This window comes from Artibeus jamaicensis, unplaced genomic scaffold (assembly GCF_021234435.1).
Source record: "Artibeus jamaicensis isolate MK-2021 breed Jamaican fruit bat unplaced genomic scaffold, CSHL_Jam_final contig_797, whole genome shotgun sequence".
NCBI lineage: Eukaryota > Metazoa > Chordata > Mammalia > Chiroptera > Phyllostomidae > Artibeus > Artibeus jamaicensis.
The window spans coordinates 7,227,501-7,245,249 of record NW_026521977.1 but is presented as its reverse complement, the minus strand read 5'-3'; the positions used below and the strand labels follow the sequence as shown (position 1 = coordinate 7,245,249).

Sequence of the window (17,749 nt, the reverse complement as noted above, 5' to 3'; positions counted from 1 at the left end):
ATCAAATGAATGAAAATAAATTAAATATTTAGAACAGTACCATATAAAGTAATGCACATTATTCCAATGAGCAGTTAATTCTTACTGATTTGTAAAGGGTCTCTATTGTGTTAAAAAGATTAAACTTTTATCATAGATAATGCAGGTTTTTTTTCCCAATCTTGACATTTTGTCTTTCAATTAAAATTTCTAGAAAATCAATTCTCTTTCATCAAATAAAATTTTATTCTTCTCCTTTTGAGTTCCTGATTTTGAAGTTATTTTTAAGAATGTCTTTCCTTCCACAAATTATATAAATATTCACATATGTTTTATTACAGCATTATTATGGTTTTATTTTTTACTTTTAGGTTTTTAACCCATATAGAATTAATTTTTGTTATATAGTATGCAATTAGAATTTAAAGAACCAAGTGTCCCAACAATATTAGTTATATAATTCAGCTTTTACATACTATAGTTATTATAGACTATATTCTTGGGTCAGATATTTGGGTTTAGTTTTCAACATCCCTCTGGCTATTCATTTTGGACACTTTTATTGTGTGAGATTTTTTTTTTAATTTAATGACTTTTCTTTTTTAAATTATCTTGGTTCTTGCTTTTTCTCAAGCATTTGTTTTTCTGGACTTTGGAATTACTTTATCATCTCTCCCTTCCACCTACCAGAAAACCATGTTTGTGATTTTTATGAAAGTATAGAAAACATTTCTGAAAAATTTGGGATAAAATGATTTTAAAAAATGGATAAATTGTATTTTACTTTAAGGATACATTTTTAATTTAATGAATCTGATGTGCTTAGCTAATAGTAGGCACTCAACAAAAATTGTTGAATAATTATTAAGTGTTATTCTACTAACTCTTAAAAATTTAGATTGCTGTATTTTTTCTCTATCATAAGCAGTACTTCAATAGACATATTCAATATATATATATATATATAAAGCAATGAATACTATCGTGATTCTTTCTGTGGAATAAATTCCTAAGCATGTTCCTCTTAGTTCAAAGAGTATTTTTAATGCTTTTGATATTTTGCCAAGTTACCTTCTAGAAAGGATGCACCAATTTATATTCCCTTCAACAGTTTGAAACCATACTGCTGTGATCAGCTTATTTGTCTTCCCATGGTAATGTGCAATGCCAATTTCTAATGAGTTTGAAATTAATATTTCATGGTGAAAGAAACATTTTTACTTTTAAAATGCTTGTTTATATTTAGAGTAAAATACGTGACTCCTCTTTTATAGGATAGTGAAACAACCAATGTGGATGTAATTGCACATCCTGGGGTAGGGTTGCATATTCAGGGGGTCCAGATAATAATAATGGTAATAAAAATAATAATACAATAACTACTATTTTAGGATAATCTCTTTAAGTGGCTCTCCCCCCATCCTGAATTGTTTTTCTTCTTTCTTTATAATGTAAAGTTACTTCTTCCTCTCTTGTGATAAAAACAAATGTTGTTCAGTTAGTCTGTGTGTCTATCTGACTTTAGCTCTTTTCAGAGTGACAAACTTTTTTTACTGTTACATAGCAAGAACAACCTCACTCCTTCTATCACCAGGTAGTATTAAGTTGCACTTTTTGCACAAGGAAAAAATTGTATTTATTTTGTTTTGTCCTTGCATACTTGGGAACTGAGATTGAAATGAGAAAGTAAACTAACACTGCAGTTTGAATAGTTGGATGGAAAGATGCTAATGAACAAAGCACTTTAAGTACCTTGGTTCCTTCCATTTTTATTGATCTATTTATTTACTTTTCATTTTTCTCTTTATCCCTGTCTTGATGAAGTATACATACTACGAAAAGAGAATACGGCTCAGTCATGATGGTATGGTTATTACCACTATATATTTTAAAAAGTGAAATTCTCGCCTAGAACAAATATCAACAACTTTAATATCTCTGTAACTAACAATTTGACTTTTTCCTTTTTTTTGGTATAAAAGGTTTCTTTGTAGATTGCTTATGAGACTTTAGTTTCCTGAAGAATCGTACCCCTTAATAATTTTTCCCTTTTTTCTCTCTCCTTTTCACTTTCCTGCCCTTCCCTTCATCTCTGTCCCCTCTTCCCTTCCCTTCTTGTTTCTGTCAGGATTATGTTTCATGAGTGTTAAAGAGATGCAGTCTAGAGTCTGAAATGTCCCATCAGTAGTGCAGTAGGTTTTCCCCATTTTCCAACAATTGCCTGGGGAGATTTAAGTTACTCTATGCTGGGTCTAGAGAATGTAGTCATGGTTTCACCATGAAGAATTCTTTCCTCATTTTCTTCACTTTAACCTCATAGAGATCATGTGAAGCTCTTACCCTTAGCAAGAGTGTGGTGATTTACAAACCCAATTATTCTCATGTTTTCTCTTTTCTCAGTACCCATCTTTTGAAATGAAGTTTAGCCATTTAAAGGCAAGAGTTGTAGAGGAAGAGGATGAAAGATCCCACTTATAATTATAGCTCTTTGTCAAACGTGCATGGATTATGTCTTGAACATTGGGTACGACGATTTTATAATCCCGGGATGACCTTCTCTTGACAGCCAGCAGGCCTCTCTTTTCCTCTTCCCACTCTCATCTCAACTCTCACCCCTTGCCAGGTTTTTTTTTTTTAATTCTAGTTTAATATTAACCTTAAACCAATCTAGTTCAGAGAGCATAGATCAAGAAAGGAAAAAAATCACCCCATGTATGATAGAACTATGCATAAGTGAGTTGAGATTATCCAAATTGTTTTTTTTTAAATCATGTTGGCACTAGATCTGCAATTGCCTCCATTACTATAGTCATATATCATTCATTAGAGAAGTAGGCAATGATAGATTTTCAGTGAGTTTCTTTAGGATCAGCACGATTTCTTCTCTTTCCTGTACAATGCTTAGCATTTTGGAGTTTAGAGATCTGGATTCTAGTTCCAGTCTTCTCTGGTGCTTTGGAGTTTGAAGAACGAGATTTTATTCCCAACTTTCTTTGCTAGTAATTAGTTACTTGCTTGAGCAAGTTGTTTAAGCTCTCTAGGTCTCACTTTCCTTTCAATTGTAGCACTTTCTAGTTCAGTGATGCAAAATATCTTACCTCAACTAGAGAGATTAGGTTTGATGAGATGTCTTTACCTTGTTTTATAATGTGCATACCTTCTGTGTGAGTAGGCTGAAAAATAATTGGTGTATACTAGTAAAGTTTGAAAAGAGTTTAAGAAGTGTTAGTTAAGAGTGAGCTGCTGAGAGTTTTTAAAAATGTAAGTAGATATAATTGTACCTATTTTCTAACATAAGACCTCATGGCAATAGTCGTTTTTTTTGATTAGATAACACTTTATTTTTAAGTTGCACTCTTAAAAGTTGTTAATAGGCAAATGCAGGGGGGCTGGAAACAAAGCTACAAACCTGTGAATTAGCGATGGCCTACCTCAGAGTACTTACATGTTATAGTTAGTAGAGCTTCTAATGAACTTTAAAAAAATGAGTTCCTAACAATGAAGTAATTCTAAATAGGTTTTGCAGTTTTTCTGACTTTTTTTGTTTCCTTTGCAGGGCTTTTCATATTTTATCAGAGGTAGTTCCCAGATAGGTACATATTCAGGCCAGGATGTTCTGAATGATAAAGAAGCACTGCCTTAGTCTGTTTGGGTCACTGTAACAAGTTACCACAGACTGGGTAGCTTATACATAATAGGCATTTATTTCTCACAATTTTGGAGGTTGAAAGTCTGAGAACAGGTTGCCGAAAGAGCCAGGGGAGGGCCCTTTTCTGGGTCACAGACTTCCTGTTGTATGGTAGAAGGGACTAGGGAGCTCTATGGGATCTTTTATGAGTAGTGATCATACTCATGAGGGCTCCACCTTCATGACCTAATCACTCCCAATGGGTGTCACCTGAGAATGCCTTCACCATTGGGGGCTACAGTTTCAACATATAGTTTTGGGGAGGCAGAAACATTCAGACCATAGCAAGTACATATAGGGAGCTCAGAGAAAAAAAGGTTTGGTTTTATGATTTAGGTACTTATTGTGCTGTGTAATATTGTGAGATGATATCTACCTAGAAGCTGTAGTAATTGTATTGAGTTAAAGATGGGTCAAAGTACATATCTTTGAGGATTTAAAAAAATATACCAAGGGCTTAGAGGCTGTATTAGTAACGATAAGTAAATTCCTTCCTTCCCTCCTCCCCTCCTCCCCTCCCTCTCTCTTTTCTTCCTTTCTCCCTTTCTTTCTCTGTATTTCTTCTTTCTTTTTCATGATTATTATTTGATAATACACAAGATATATAAGTTAAAAAGTATATATTTTTCAACTTATTTGTTATATACTTTCATTCTTAAAGGTTATAGAGTTAATCACATGCAAGTCATAAAACCACAAATTGCAATAAAAATTGGATAATGCCTAGGTATGATTGTACCTCTGAAAATTATAGGAACCCAGCAATTAAATTCCCTGGTATTCTCAGGTGATGCCACATCATTTACTTGCATGATTCATGATTTCCAAAGCAGTAGAGGAAGATACTGCTCTAGCGAATGGAGTAGATGACAAGAGCTGTCTAATAGGAGGCTAAGTTTGTTGGGTAGTGAAGAGTGACCAAAGAAAGAAGTTGGACCCAAGGGAAAAGAACAAAGTATGAAAAGAAGAGTGAATTAAAGGAGTGGGCTTCAAGCCATAGTCCAGAAATTGAACAGCCCATTTACTTGGAATGGCTATTGACACCTCTCTGTTTAAGGATGTATCTAGAATTTATTTCTTTACATTTCGTAGAAATGCAGAATTGCACATTGTGAACAGCCCTTTGTGGCTGTAATTGTACTTCTGAATGATGAAAACATCTTAGGGGCATGAAGCTTAAGTAGTTTGTGTCATAACTACAGTTTGAAGATAAGATTATATTTTTTGTGTGCTGGTACTCATGGATATGCACACTGACATACTAGCAACCTAGTGTGAATAATAATAATCTGTATAATGCCATTTTCCTCTCCCATTGCTCTGGAGAAATAAATCTACACACCATGGCAGTACATTTGTGAAGAATTAAAAAGTGATTGTGTCATGACAGTGGCAAGTTTGAACATAGTTCACTAATGTGAGTTTTTATAGTATTAGGAAAAAAACAATAAAATGTCATCAAGATGATGGGTATGGGTTTGTAGTAAATGAAAGTGTATTTTTTGTTTGTTTATTTATTCATTTATTTATATTTGTATTATTTTTTCTATTACCATTTAGTCCCCCAGCAATCACCACATTGTTGTCCATGTTCATGAGTCATTTTTCCTTTTTTGCTCAATCTCTCCACCCACGAAGTTCCATCCTATGGAACATTTACACAATGGAATACTACTCAGCCATAAAAAAGAAGAAAATTTTACCCTTTGCAACAGTATAGATGGACCTGGAGAACACTATGCTAAGTGAAATAAGGCAGTTAGAGAAAGACAAATACCGCACTATTTCACTCATATGTAGAATGTAATGAAGAAACTCAGCTAACAAGGAAAATAGAGACAGACTCATAGATGAAAGCATTTTTAATATACCAGAACTTTAATTAAATAATTTTTAAAAGAATCTTTCCATTTTAGGTATTCCAGCTGGATTTCTGCCTAGTGATGGCAAGGTTACTAATCTTTACTTGCTTAGTCTATCAACATTTTAAGGAAAGTTAATGATGATTTTATTCTTCTATTACTTTGCTTTTGTTTTAATTCTTTTGGAGTTCCCCTCAAGTGAAAGAATTTTAGCACCTTGTGACCAATGGTTAACTACACACTTATTTTGGAGTCAGTTATTTTTGCTCTCACTCAGCTGGGCTTATCTTTGAGTGGTCTTTTGAAGAAGAAGTCTTTCCGACAAAGTCCCTCTCTCAGCTGTCAACCTGAGTCTTTATTTTTGCTCTGTTCTCCTTCATGACTCTCAGAGCTTTGACTGGTTGACTCCTCAATTTTAAAGCCTACTTTCTGGCTCTATTTTCCCTTTATTTTTGTGTTTTCTCCCTATGTCATTAATTAATTATTACTTCTTTATTTTAGTTTTTATTCAGATATAATTGACATACATTACTGTGTAAGTTTAAGGTGTATAGCCCAGTGATTCGACTTGCATGTATTGCGAAATGATTACCACAATGAATTTAGTTAACATCATCATGTCATTATTATTTTTCTGCTAGAAAAATCTATGTATATCTATTGTACAATTAAGAAGTCTTTAGTGTACTAAGAATTTTTAGTATGCTTTAGTATACTGTAGTATCATACATAGTATAACAAAATAAGGAGTCAGAACTGACAAACACTTTTTTTTCTGTATTTTTGTTCTGGTCATCTTGACTAACCTGGGTTTTGTAACCTATTGTTTTAGTAAAAAATGTGTGTGTGTGTGTGTATAGTGTGTGTATGTGTATATATATATATATGTGTGTGTATATATATATATATATACATATATATATGTATATATATATATGGAGTGGACCAGAAGGAGGAAAAAAATGACCAAACAGAAAAGGATGAAGAAGCAAAGGATGTGTGTATGTATATATATATATATATATACACACACTATACACACATATCACCAATCAATCAATAAATCAGCCAACTCTTGAATCAATATGTTCAATGCTATGACAAATATAAAGAAGTGTAAAATAAGTCTTGCAATGTAATCAAATTCCAGAAGTATAAAAATGTTGAATTTGAGAGCATTTATTTGCCTTCCAACAAACATTAGATACCTTATAAAATAAAAATAGCTAAAGGAGGACTTCTGCTAAGATGGAGGTGTAGGTGGAAGCACTGCACCTTCTCACACAACTAAGTTTAAAAACAACAAAGTCTTAACAACAAAAATGCAGCCAAACCACAGAAAATTGAACTACATGGAAGTCTGACAATAATGAACCCTTCAGCCAAACTGGTAAGAGGGGCAGAGCCAGCAGCAGAGCGGGGTCGGGCAGGAAAGATCCACTGGACCAACCTGGGTGTGCGACCCAGGTGCGACAGCAGCTGTGGGCAGATCCCAGGTGTGGAGAAGCGGGCGGACCCACTGAGGGCGCAAGGTGTTGGACCCACTGAGGGCTGATTGTGGTCACACATTCACGCACAGATAAACCAGTGAAGGAGCGAGCAGTGAGACCGACCATGCAGGCCCCAGTGGCAGGAAGTAGCAGAGGGAACCACCATTGTCCCTCTCTGACCCCGCCCCCACATACAGCATCACAAACCAGTGACCTGGGTGGCTTCGCCCTGGTGAACAAGTAAGGCTCTGCTCCTCATATGTAACAGGCATGAACAGATTAAAACATGGCTCAAGAACAACTCAGACCCCCAGAGCCGATAAATCTAAGCAATGAAGAAATAGCCAAACTTTCAGATGCACAGTTCAAAACACTGCTCATCAGGATGCTCACAGAACTGGTTGATTTTAGTCACAAATTAGAGGAACATATGAAGGCTGAACTAATTGAAATGAATGGAAATGCACAGGAAACCAATAGTAATGGAAAGGAACCTGGGACTCAAATCAAAGGAGTGGACCAGAAGGAGGAAAAAAATGACCAAACAGAAAAGGATGAAGAAGCAAGAATTCAAAAAAATGAGGAGGGGCTTAGGAACCTTCAGGACATCTTTAAATGTTCCAACATCTGAATTATAGGGGTACCAGACGGGGAAGAGGAACAGCCATGAGTGGAAAACTTATTGGAACAAATAATAAAGGAGAACTTCCCCAATCTGGCAAAGGAAATAGACTTCCAGGAAATCCAGGAAGCTCAGAGAGTCCCAAAGAAGTTGGACCCAAGAAGGAACACACCAAGGCACATCATAATTACATTCAAGGCAGATCAGAATTACATTAGCCAAAATTAAAATGAAGGAGAGAATCCTAGAAGCAGCAAGAGCTAAGGGGACAGTCACCTACAAAGGAGTCCCCATCAGGCTGTCAGCAGATTTCTCAAAAGACACCTTACAGGCAAGAAGGGGCTGGAAAGAAGTATTCCAAGTCATGAAATCCAAAGACCTACATCCAAGATTGCTCTATCCAGCAAAGCTTTCATTTAGAATGGAAGGGCAGATAAAGTGCTTCTCAGATAAGATCAAATTCAAGAAGTTCCTCATCACCAAGCCCTTATTATGTGAAATGTTAAAGGGACTTATCTAAGAAAAAGAAGATAAAAAAGATGAACAGTGAAAGAACAGCAAACTCACAGTTATTAAGAACCACACCTAAAACAAAAGCAAACTAAGAGGACAGCTAGATCAGGAGCAGAACCATAGAAATGAAGATCACATGGAGGGTTAGCAACAGGGGAGTGGGAGGAGGAGAAGGGGGGAGAAGGTACAGAAAATAAGTAGCATAGACAGTAGGTAGAAAATAGATAGGGGGGAGGGCAAGAATAGTATGGGAAATATAGAATCTAAAGAACTTGAGACACATGGTCATAAACTAAAGGGGGGGAATGGTGGGGGAGGGGTGTGCAGGGTGGAGGGGAATGAAGGGGGAAGTAGAACAACTGTAATGGCATAATTAATAAAATATATTTAAAAAATAGCTAACACATACTGAATATTACCTGTGGACCCAGTGCTGTGCTAAAGTGCTTTAAGTGTGTTACATAATTTAATCCGTTACATAATTTCTATGAGCTAGGTTTTATTATTATTACTGTTTTATGATGAAGAAAATGAGGCACAGAAGTCATGTAACTTTCCTAGGGTCACAGAGCTAATGGATGCTGGAGGGATAATGTAAGCCAGGTGGGCTGACTCTTAAACACTGTGCTAGAGAGCCTCCATGTATCATGTGCTAGGATTGTAAGTGCATTTTGAGCCACATATCTTTGATAGAAGAGGATAAGAATTTTGGTATAGTATTTACTACAGTATTAGAGTTTGTAATACAGTTTTACTCTTCAGAATATATTCAAGATCATATATACATATGTATGCCACAGTGTATTTCTATGTGTGTTTATATGCATTCATTCTTTGGTGCTTTGGAGTTTGGAGTTTCATTAGCAGATATTTATTGAGCACTTACTCTGTGCCAGGTACCATCTGGATATTGATAACACATCAATGAATGAAACAGAAATTTCTGCCCTCAAGTAGCTGATAGCCTATTGAAGAGAGAAAGGCAATATAAAATAAGCAAATTATCATATAGTAAGTTAGAGGGTAAATTCTATGGAGAACAGCAAAGCAAAGAAGAGGAATAGAGAGTACCCAGTGTGGAAATGTGTGCAGTTTTCAATAAGATGGTTAGGAAGGTCTCATTGAAGTGAAACTGTTGGCTCAAAGACTTGGAGTAACAACAAAGGAGTTATGCACGTATCTGGAGAGAAGTGTTTCAGGCAGGAGCAGCAGCTGATGCAAAGATTCTGAGGTAGAAGTGTGCCTGGAGGTTCAAGGGACCAGGACGAGACCATGGCCAGAGACAAGCAAGTGAGGGAGGAATAATGGGAGATGAAATTAGAGAAGTAACAGGCACCAGATCTTATAGGAACTTGTGGAAAATTGTGAGAATTTTAGCTTTTATTCTGTGTATGATGGGGAGCCATTGGAACATTTTGAGCAGAGGAGTGATGTTTGACTTAAGTTTTAAAAGGATCACTTTTGTTGTTGCTGGTAATAAATTCTAGGTGTACAAAAGAGTGGAAAATGAGTGACCACATAAAAGGCTATCGTAATAATCCAGATGAGAGTTATTGGTGGCTTGGAGCAGCAGTGAAGCTGGTGAGAAGCAGTTATATTCTGAACCTATTTTGAATGAAGAACTAACAGGACTTTCTAACAGATTGAGTTTGGAGGATGAGAGAAAGAAAGGAATTGAGAATGACTCCAGGATTCTGGCCTGAGAAGCTCTAAGGTAGAGTTGCTATTAAATGTGATGGGAAAAGCTTTGGAAGCAATGGGTTTTAGGAACAATATCAGCTGCTTAGTTATGGACATGTGAAATTTGAGATCATGTTAGATATCCAAATGCAGACTCGGAGTAGGCAGGAGAGGACAGGGCTGTACACTGTGGGAGTGTACAAATATGAGCACAGTCATTCTAGATCTCAATCTGATATTTGATGTATTCGAAAGGCCTGTTTTCTCATTCTTTGGTTAAGACAGTATGAAAAAAATCTGCACTGTGTTTAATTCTGAATGATGTAAATTGTTGTCAATCTTTTGGTCTGCCTGAATGTTATACTATTAACAGTCACATCTAGTCAGAACAAAAACCATGATAAACAGTTCAAGTAGATGGGATTTGATTGAGGGAGTTTTTTATACAGCTATTGGAAGGCTAAAAATGCAAAATAGGAAGCTGAAGCAACCCAGATATTAATAAATGTGGAGAGCAGCTAGCTACTAACCATAGGGCTGGTGGGGAAAAAATGGGAAGAAATCAGATTTTACTTGAACCTAGGAACTTGGAAAACCCTGTAACTGGGCTTGTACCTCTGGGGAGAGAGGGTTCTGTGTGACTGGTGCTCAGACCTCTGAGGGAGACACAGCATGGCTTATGCTTTAATCGCTGAGAGGAGTGTGGCCAGCTGGTACTCGTATCTCTGCAGGGGGTCAGGCAGCTGGTAATGGGAGTGCGTAAGTAGCCATTGCTGGTGGGAATGTAAAGTGGTGCAGCCATAAGTGTATTTTGCTGCTGGAGTGATGCTGACAGGAGCTAGAAAAAGGAAGTCTCTTTTCTCCTCCTTCACCTTCTAATTTCCCACTAGTCCCTCTCATTGGCAGAACCTAATAGGAAGCCAGCTGGCAAGGGAGCCTGGGAAATATAGTGCACCAGAACCACAGAGCAGAGAATTGAAGGGTGATGTGAGTCAAGAGACAATAAGTAAATAACTGGCTCGTGTACTCGGAATGTTAAGATATGAATAAAATTTTGAGACCTTATTCCATTGAAATGTTCAGTAAAGTGGAACATTTTACAATTTAAGCCATAGTACTTTTGTATTTGTTGATGATAAATAGAAGATAATATTTAGTGTTAAAAAATAAAAACTCATTAATTGAACACATAATTTGGTTTTCAACACTTTTAAGATATTTTCTGACTCTAAGCAAGAATTTAGTAAGATAATTCATTGAGCAAATGTTTATTAAGCACTTATCCCATGCCAGGTACTACCATTCTTGCACTTAAAATATGTTAGTGAATACAACAAATAACTTTGGTTCTCATGGAGATTATGTTATAAATGGGAGAGATGCATAACAATAAACATGATAAGTAAATTATATAGTGTATTGGAAGTCTAATAGTGCAAGAAAATAATTTTAAATATGATGATCAGAGTAAGACTCATTGAGAACATGACATTTGAACCAAAGGTAAGGGGATTAGCCAAAGGAGGGGAAAATGTTATTTTCCTTTTTTCTTTTTAGATAATAGCTGTCCTAACAAATTCGATGTTGTATCTCATCATGGTTTTGATTTGCATTTGCCTAGTGACTGATAAGGCTGAACATCTTTACATATGTTTATTGGCCATTTGTAGATCTTTGAGAAAATGTCTATTTAAATCCTTTGCCCATTTTTTAGTGTGGTTGTTTGTTCTTTTATTGTTGAGTTGTAGCAGTTCTTTTTCTCAATCCCTTATTAGATACATGATTTGAAAATTCTTTTTTCCATTCTGTGGGCTGTCTTTTCACTCTCCAGATAGTGTTCTTTGATGCATTTAAGTTTATCAGTTTGATAAGTCTAATTTATCTACCATCCTTTCGGTGCTTGTGCGTTTGTGTCATATCCAAGTCAGTGTAAAGCCACTGTCATGAAGATTTGCCCTATGTCTTCTAAGGGTTTTATAGTTTTAGTTATTAAGTTCAGGTCTTTGGTCCATTTTGAATTAATTTCTGTGTGTAGTGTAAGGTAAAGGATTCAAGTTCATTGCTTTGTAGATAACACATTTTCTCAGTACCATTTGTTAAAAACACATCTGTTTACTTTTTATTTGAACTTTTAATGAGTTTAGATAATGGGGAAATTAAATGAGAGATTTGCAATTGTTAGTAATTATCTAATTTTCAGCACCCTTTTTGGTATATCTCTGTTACCTCCTATAATTTGCAAAACATAATAGAAATGCTATTTCTATTATGAACTATTCAAGAACTATTCAAGAACTATTTTGTGGCCAATAGACAGTTAAAAGAACACTATATTATCCTTAATACTTTCTAGCAAAGTGCATAGGCTTTTTGTTTGTATATACATGTTACCACAAAGTGCTAGACAGCAATTTTTCTGTATGCTAATATCAGTGTTTCATCCATTGGAAATGTGGGCCATTGTGACTTTTCCATTCACACTTTTGTGGCTATAGGCTCCTAGTATTAATAACTCATTTTCATATTGAGATGTGTCTAAGCTGGGGTGAGATTGAAAGCTGTATTCCAAGGTGATTTGTAATTGCTTGGATAATTATCTATGCTAAATCTCATACTTTACCACACCATTCTTTCTCTTTTGCTTTGTGCTGTGGTTAAACATTACTGTCTGTGGCTTGAGAGCCAGTTTTTTTTCTCTACATCCCAAGGGAGAAAAATGTGGTTACATTCTGTGTCATAACTGTGTGAATGGGTTGGGCTCTCAGTGGCATCCTTAGGGGACCTCAGTGGAGAGCATGCTGTCTCTCAGCCTATCACAGCCTAGCAGGAATCTGGTTTGAGGAATAGTACATTTAGAGCATTGTTCTTTCCTCTGCTCTTGTTTTCCTGAATATAGTTCTCACGCTGGCCCAAATAGAAAACTGAAGGTGTGTGTTTAGCCTGACAGTGATAATTCTAATAAAATAAGACAATACAATGTGCTTCAAGTAAGGAGTTTTACTTCTGTATCAGAAACAAAGCAAAACCAAAATGAGAACACACGAAGAAGCAAAATGTGTTTCGGCAAGGTCCAAACTACCTTAAATCTAGCCTGAGGAGGCAGACTGAAAATTTAGATTTCCCTTCTCTACTTATTACACTTGAATAAACTTTACTTGTATGAACCACTTGTTCTACCACACTTCTGATTTCTGCACCACCTAGATCAGCCATCATCTTTATAGGAGTTATTGAATATTTAATCTTTGCTGACTCAGTCGGGCCAACATACTTTGGTGAAAGCTTGTAAGGTGTTTTGATGGTTTTACACTCCAGCACTTATCCTGTGATTTTTGTACTTGGGTTACAAGTTTGAGACCTGTCATAACTGTTGAGTGTGGAAAGGCATGGATGAATCAGACAGAAGATTTATAAATTTTGGCAGTGATGTTCATAAAAAAGGAGTTAGTGTTAAACAGTGACATTTTTTCATCTTTTTAATTGTTGTTCAGGTACAGTTGTCTCCATTTTTCTCCCACCTCTCCCCCCCACCCCACCCTCTATCCTACCTGCCTTTGGCTTTGTCCGCGTGTCTTTTATACATGTTCCTGACAAACCTTCCCCTTTTCTCCGAATGTCCCCTCCCACTTCCCCTCTGGTTGCTGTCAGTTTGTTCTTAATTTCAGTGTCTCTGGTTATATTTTGTTTGCTTGTCTGTTTCGTTGATTGGTTGCATTTTGAGTGCTACATTTACCTAGTAGATTTGTATTCCTCTTAGTACAGAAAGAAAATAATTATGATAGACCATGGGTTAACAATTAATATATGCTCTATGACAGTTGTTGAAAATTGAAAGCATGGGATTTAGATCTAGGTATAGATCTTTGTCCTGCAATTTACTTGCAGTATCCTTAGGGAGCCTTTCTGAACATCATCTTTTTATCAATAAGTTGGGAATAATATTACTGTACCTGTCATAGACTCGGAAGGATTAAATGAGATATTATTTGCATCTCTTTTTCTCCTTGAAGTAATGGTCTAAAAACAATTCTCTATGTGTGGTTTGATTTCATAGTATATAGATAGTTTCACAATTCATTCTCTTTTTAGGATGTCAGTATCAAAGAAGAATAGGAGTCCTTTTTAACCAGTCCCTAGCAGCTGATTAAACACTGTATGGAGAACTGGGAAATATGAAAGATGGCAAATGAAATCCTGGCAGAGAGAACAGTTTAATCCCAAAGGACAGTTTCAACAATAGCCTGGGCCTTGTGCCTAGTACTTAGAGGGGCCTATGGTAAGACACTCTTGCCTCTCACTGTACCATTTGCAGAATCTTATTCGCTAAGGCTTGGCTTTATTAATGAAGTCATGACCACTCATTATAGGCACTGCATATGGTTGGTTGTGATTTCCAGCTGCCCTTTGGACTAAATGTAAACAGTGAGTAGATTGTTATGTTCTTCTATTAAGCTTAAAGCTGTGATCTCATGTCTGTACCACATATGTCTGCAACCAGAAATATATCCCTTTCCTGATCTCATGGAAGAGAAGCAGCACAGTGTCTGAAAAGTCTGAATTCATTAGTCTAAGGCTTTCTACTTTTCTTTTTATTGAAACCAAAGAACAAAATCAAGGCATAAGAAGTCATGAACATTATCAATAGTATGTCAACATGACACCAAATAGCATAATATATTGTCAAGATGAACGTGTAATCTGGTCACTGAAATTTCTATACGTTTGGCTTTATACAGAAGACAGAAGTGCAGGCAGTATTCCAACCATCCACAGTCACAAAGGGAGCCTCAGTGCGGTGGATTTGACATAAGCACAACAGTTTGTCTGAGTGACTGAGAAAATATCCAGTGTTAGAACTGGCTCCAAAACTCTGGCTCAGTTGCTAATGTGCTGGTTTAATTAACATCTAATTTTTTTGCTTTAATATGTTGATCAGAGAGGCTGTTGTTATTGTTGATGGTCATGGTTTTTTCTTTTTAAATCAGCTTAAAATTCTTGACATTTACAGATGTTTCAACTGTTCCCATGGTATGAATACTAGACAAAGCCCTAAAATTCTAAGCTCTCTAGAAGATGGAATTTATAAGAATGATACCATTGTATACCATACAAGCAAGCTACTTTAAGGTGCATATATTAATGTTTGTTACTTACTCTTTGGAGTTTCCCAGTAGAACTGTTTCATTTTCAAAAGATGAAGTTGTTCATTTTGGAGTTGAAACATCTTGCCAAGGTCACAGAGTCTGGATTCATACCCAGGGCTATGTGCTGCGAAGTTCTGACCTTCCTGCCACGTCACACGACGCTCTGCCTCTCCTTAATTGGTTTTCCCAGATGGCTTTCTGCCTCTGAAATGCACAGTACTTCTGAGTAATAATACTAATAAGTAAGTGTACTGTCTTACATTTGTGTAATGTATACATAATGTGAGGAAAGGGGCTTTGTTTTAGAGGGCTAGGAATTTAGCTGTGGCTTCACCACTTTCTAGCTAAATAACCTTGGAAAGTTTTCTTCTCTGGGCCATACTTGTGGTTGATTTTGTAGAGATGATAACATGACTTATTTCACCAGGTTATTGTATGAGTTAAAGGAAATGATACACAGGAAAAGGCTTTGCAAATTATACATTATGAATTATATAGAAACTCACTTGGCTTACCATAATAAATTTAAAGAACTTCTTATTGCCTTTTTACAGTAGAAATATTTCTTGTACTTTCCTGACTTTTGCAACAGCCTAATCTAGTTCAGAAGATCTGGAAATCAACATTCTGTTACTCAGTGTTTCCATTCTGTTTTCCCGGGGATCTTCTTCATCGGGCCATTTCTCCGACACCCAAACAGCTGTTGTGTGTCAGCCCAGAAGTGGTGACATTTGACTGATTCAAAATTACATGATTCTGCCCTGGCTGGTGTGGCTCAGTGGACTGAGCACGGGCCTGTGAAACAAAGGGTCACTGGTTTGATTCCCAGTCAGGGCACATGCCTGGGTTGCAGGCCAGGTCCCCAGTGGGGAGCGTGTGAGAGGCAACCACACACTGATGTTTCTCTTCCACTTTTTCTCCTTCCCTTCCCCTCTCTCTAAAAATAAATAAATGTATTTAAAAAATTACATGATTCTGATGTAGAGTTGCAAGGTTTTTGCTAACATTGGTTGCTCATTCTGAAGTATGCTATATAATTTGGTGTATTAATGAGAGAAATTCAGCACAGATGCTTTAGAACCTCTGTGTGAAAATGGTGCACTTGGTACCCTCCAATTTTAAAAAAAACAGAAATACTTCTCAATTGTCTTTTTATTTTCCCAGCATCTCTTTATCTGCTGCCCAGGCTTTCTACTATATGCAGACAGTCTTTTTTTCTGTATTCTTCCAAACTCCTCCAGTGTTCATAGCAGAAGTAATGAGTGAGTTTTATAAATTTTCATGGTGTGAGAATTGTTTAATGTTAGAACAATGTGTATTTGAGTGAAAATAGTATTGTAAAGTTGTCAGGAGAATGCTGATCTGGAGTGAGACAGCATGGGTTGGATCCTGAATCTGATGTTTATTAGTTGTATGACCTTAGACAAATCACTTAACTCATTTGTTCCTCAATTCCCTCTGTAAAACAGGCATAACAGTACTACCTACACCATCAGTCATTATGAGGATTGAGTGTGTATATTTAAACTTTGCTGTTATTGTATTATCATTACTGAAAACTTCCTATAATTAAAGTGTAATGGAGCCAATGTATACACTGGTAAACCCTAATATGTGCTTAGGATTCTGCCAGCTATCTTGGGGGATACAAATTATATGACAGAATGCTTATCTCCCTCTAGAGGCTTATCGAGAGTAATGTAAGATGTATTTGGATGGCACAAACTGCCTAAAGAACCTGCTACAGGGCACTTCCAAGGGCTGACTGATTGGGGACATAGGACATGAACAGATAGAGTGGGGGACTGACAAATATAAATCTGTCTTCATCAAGGTAAATGAATGTTACACAAGTAATTGCAATATGAATGCAATGATGGGCTGGTATGTTTCTGAGTGGCTGATGGTGGAGGTAAGATATTAGCTGAGCCTTAGAGGTGGAATCTGGAACTGTAGCTATGGGTAAGGGCCTCACGGGGGAGGAAGGAGTGGGGAACTGAGATATGTACATCATAATGTGGTGGAAAAGGCGCAGCCAAACACAGCAGGGTTAAAGCTCTGCTGCTGCTTCTTACTGGTTTTGTGACCTTAGGTAAGTTACTTAATTTCCCAGAGCCTCTGTTTTTTCTACTGTAAAACGAGGACAAAAGCATTCATTTTTTAGAGGTTATTATGGATCTTAGAACTAACCTATGTAAGGCAGCTAACATAGTTCTTAGCGTATAATTAGTCTTCTGTAAGGGATAATACTGGAAATTTAGTATAAAAATTAAAAGCGTGGGATTTAAAGTAAGAATGGATTGAAATCTTCTCTACCATTTGCTAGCATTATAACCAAAGCTCAGTTACTCTATGTCTCACTTTGCTCATCTGCAAATGGAATAAGTTAGTGGTTTTATTGTGGAGTTGTTTGAGATTTAATGAAATACTGTGAAGCATACATAACATACATGGCACATAGTAGATGCTCAATACACACTAGCTATTATGTTATTTTTATTAGTGTAGCATCTTTATTTTCCCTCCCAGATATTTTCTTTGTGATTGTTCATATGCTCTCATCCTTTTCTCCCCCTCTCTCTTTATTTACCTTCTTTCAACAGCATTTATCAGTGGTGGGTGTAGAGACTGAAAACAGAGACTTGAAGGAATGTAGAAGTAAAAAGTAACTGGTCAGCACCAGTCAGCACCACATGTCCAGCAGAGCACCAAGGACCAGATAAGAAAGGGCAGCTGAGCACACATAAATACAAATGACAGGAGCATAAACA

The 17,749-nt window shown here is 36.5% G+C and overlaps 1 protein-coding gene across 20 annotated transcripts in view; it reads left to right on the top strand.

Moving 5' to 3' along the window:
* SOX6 (SRY-box transcription factor 6) overlaps positions 1 to 17,749 on the top strand; it is a 625,241-nt gene that overhangs the window by 223,691 nt on the left and 383,801 nt on the right. The window lies entirely within an intron of this gene.